The sequence below is a fragment of the Bison bison genome, unplaced genomic scaffold (genome assembly GCF_000754665.1).
Source record: "Bison bison bison isolate TAMUID 2011002044 unplaced genomic scaffold, Bison_UMD1.0 scf7180017864376, whole genome shotgun sequence".
In the NCBI taxonomy this organism is placed as follows: Eukaryota; Metazoa; Chordata; class Mammalia; order Artiodactyla; family Bovidae; genus Bison; species Bison bison.
Genome location: NW_011494948.1, coordinates 345,854 through 349,370, shown reverse-complemented (window position 1 = coordinate 349,370; position 3,517 = coordinate 345,854). Strand labels below are relative to the sequence as shown.

The window sequence follows — 3,517 nt, the reverse complement described above, 5'->3', positions numbered from 1 at the left end:
AAGAGTCAGACAAAACTGAGCAATGAACACACACACACACATTGTGAATTATAATACACAATGAGAAATAATACACAATAGAGAAAAAAATGGCAACCCACTCCAGTGTTCTTGACTGGAGAATCCCGGGGACTGGGAAGCCTGGTGGGCTGCTGTCTATGGGGTCGCACAGAGTCAGACATGACTGATGTGACTTAGCAGCAGCAGCAGCAAACTAATTGAACTCGAGGAGGGGGTCATGGGAACCTTCACCATATAGCTGGTCAGTCAGAAACACAGGAGATAGATAACCTGGACTTGCAGTTGGCATCTGAAGTGGAGGCAGTGTTGTGGGGCTGAGCCCTTAACTTGTGGGATATGATGCTATCTTCAGGTAGATACTACCAGAATTAAATTGTAGCACATTCAGTTGGTATCCCCTGAGGATTGGAGAATTGCTTGATAGTATTGGAAAACACTGTCAGAGTCAATGGCCATAGCTGAACTGGTCACAGAGCTTTGGCAATGTTTGACCTGGTTCTGGCCCCAAGTCCCTCTCACTTCATCCCCTGCTGTAGGCCTTGACCTAGCCCAGATTCTGGAGTAATTCACTACTCTGGTCTCTAAACTGGGAAAATACTTAGCAGGTTAGTTTTCTGCTCAGCCTAGGGTGGGTATGGGTGGTGATTTACCTGGATCTTATTCCCTGGTTTTAGTAGTTGGGATTCTAACTGGAGTTTTAGTAACAGGAACTCTCTATCATTCAATGACCATGACACCCAAACTACCTTAGGTTCTAAGTCGATTTGTTTGTTCCCCTAGTGCCTCTATGGCCTCACTGATTCCTTACATTATTGGAGTTTATCATCAAATCTAAGTGACTGGGCCTTTCTTTGGAGTTACTGCTTGCTAGAACTTCTGCCTGCTAATAGCCTTAAAAAAAAAGTTAATTGAGGTCAAGCTCTGGCTGCTGGTGGTGAAAGATCCTCTCCCCACCCCACAGTGGCTATTGCTAAACAGCTGAACCTCTCAGATTCCAATCTCCTGAAGGCTCTGCACTCCCATTCTTATGTCACCCCCTGAACTGTGAACTGACCCCTGACCCTTCTCATCCCACAGGTTCTCCAAGTCCCCTCCTCGGGAAGCACCACCACCACCATAGCCAGTCCCAGTCTCCAATACCCACCCCCTCCCTTTTTTTTTTCTGAGGACTGTATTTGTATGGGCTCTAACTTCTTCAGACCTATGGATGAGCTGTTAATCTCCCAATATAGTATCTTTATATCCATTGTACTTGCTTTTCAAAATGGATAGAGGAGATTCTATGTACTATCTCTGGTCATTTTCTCTGGAGACACTGAGATTTGAGGGAAAAAAAGAAAATGACCCATGATTTATTTGCTCTTTTCACAAGCTAAGCTGACCACCAAGTGGACTTTGGAATTGACTCTATGATACCTGTTGGTGTAAAACTCTGAACAGAGAGTGCTGGATTGCACCACTGAGGTCAGCAGTGGCCAGGGAAACCCATGTGAATGTGTCATTCAGTGCCAGAAGGGTCAAAGTCAGCTGACTTTTAAAACTTTCTCTGTCACTGTTCTCTCAAGCCACCCTGGGATTTTTCCTCCCCTTTATCATCAAACATCTCCAGGAGATGATTGGAATCTGTGGCGTACCTTCCCACGTACCTCCCAACTTCAGCCCTGCAAAGACAGGCTCTCAACATGGGGTAACTGCCTCTCAGCAGTCAGAGGGGTCTCCTCTGTGCCAGCTCCAGTGGATCTTTCTCCGGTTCCCTCTCCCCTGACCTCCCTGGGGCATCTGAGCACAGTACCCCTGATGTGTCTAATGTTTTTTCCTCTATGGTCTCCAAGACTAGGCCAACCTATGTCTCCTCTCTCTTTCTCAAGACTTTTCCTTGGTTCCTTCAGAGTCTTTGCTTTCTTTCCTCAAATGTGACCCTCAAGATTTGTTCTGATCAGTTTGGTTAAACATCTCCCCAGAGAGCTTACTTGGACATGATATTTTAATATATCCCCCCACACCTGAAGTAGGTGGTTCTTAGGTCCAGATCCCTAGATGTGACCTCTGATCCTACATTATCACTGACCTGCTGTGTCCTTTTCTTGAGTACCCCGCCACCCCTCAAACATAAAGGCAAAGTCAGCTTCCTAGCCCCTGAACTTGCTTTTCCCCTGAACAGCCCTTTTCCCATTATGTCTGCCAACATCCTCCCATTTTCTAGACCCAAAACTTGGGAGCAACCTTTTATTCTTTTTCTCTTGTCCCTTACCTACAAATTGTAAGGGTCTTCCTTATATCTTAATGATATCAAATACTATTTTTGTTTTAGGAAAAGATTTAAATATTTTCAGAAGTGTGTTTTTCCACCGTAATCCCCCTACACTAATATTAGGTTCAATTATATGTACTTACTTTATTACAGGGTCAATGTCTCCTTTTTAAATGATTGGATTATTAGTATTTAAATATAACCTTATGTACTTTTTATTTTGACTGTAAGGATGTTTCAAAGCTCTTCTCTTCTTTTCTACAAACACAGAGGCTGGAAAAGCAATGCCTTCCCAGTATACAGAAGTGCCATGAGACTGAGTCTGACCAATAAGATTTAAGAGCAAGTCTGCTGACTCATCTATTAGGTAAGGCTTTAAATATATGATGACTCAATTTCTTAATCCAATTTCCATATTTTCTTTTTTTTTAAATTGAGGTGTAATGACGTACATTATATTAATTTTAATTGTACAACATAATGACTTGGTATATGTATATACTGTGAAGCAATCACCACAATAAATCTAGTTAAGATCTATCACCACACATAATTATACTTTTTTTTTCTTATGATGAGAACTTTTAAGATCTACTTCCTTAGAAATTTTTAAATATACAATATTGTTAACTATCATCACCATGCTTTACATTATATCCCCAAGACTTACTTGTTTTATAACTGGAAGTTTGTGTCTTTTGACTGCCTTTACCCATTTCTCCCACTTCCCTACCCCAACTTGTGGCAACCACCAATCTATTCTCTGTATCTATGAGTCCAGTTTTTTGAAGATTCCCCTTATTAGTGAGATTATATGGCATTTGTCTTTCTCTGGCTTATTTCACTTAACATAATGTCCTCAAGCAGGGGAGGTGGGAAGGAAAAGTAGCTGCTTCAAGGGTATGGATTCTCCTTTTGAAGTGATAACCATGTTTTGGATCTACTTGGTGGTAGCATTTGTAAACATTGTGAGTGTACTAAATGCCACTGAGTTGTTCACTTTAAAATGGTTAATTTTATGTTATGTGAACTTTATCTCAATCAAAAGAAAAAGAAAAAGAGTCCCTGGACTTTCCTGGTGACGCAGTGGATAAGAATCCGCCTACCAATGCAGGGGGCACAGGTTTGGTCCCTGGTCCAGGAAGATCCCACATGCTGCAGAGCAGCTAAGCCCATACTCCAGAACTACTGAGCCAGAGTTCTAGTTCCCTCGAGCCACAACTACCCAAGACCCCATGCTGCAAC

At 42.3% G+C, this 3,517-nt stretch overlaps 1 long non-coding RNA gene across 1 annotated transcript; it reads left to right on the top strand.

Annotated features, from left to right (window-relative positions):
- Nucleotides 1-1,609: 1,609 nt before the first annotated feature.
- Nucleotides 1,610-2,639, top strand: LOC105000916. The gene is made up of 2 exons (XR_826797.1): nt 1,610-1,708; nt 2,543-2,639. It is a non-coding gene; the product is annotated as an uncharacterized LOC105000916 (long non-coding RNA).
- Nucleotides 2,640-3,517: the final 878 nt, after the last annotated feature.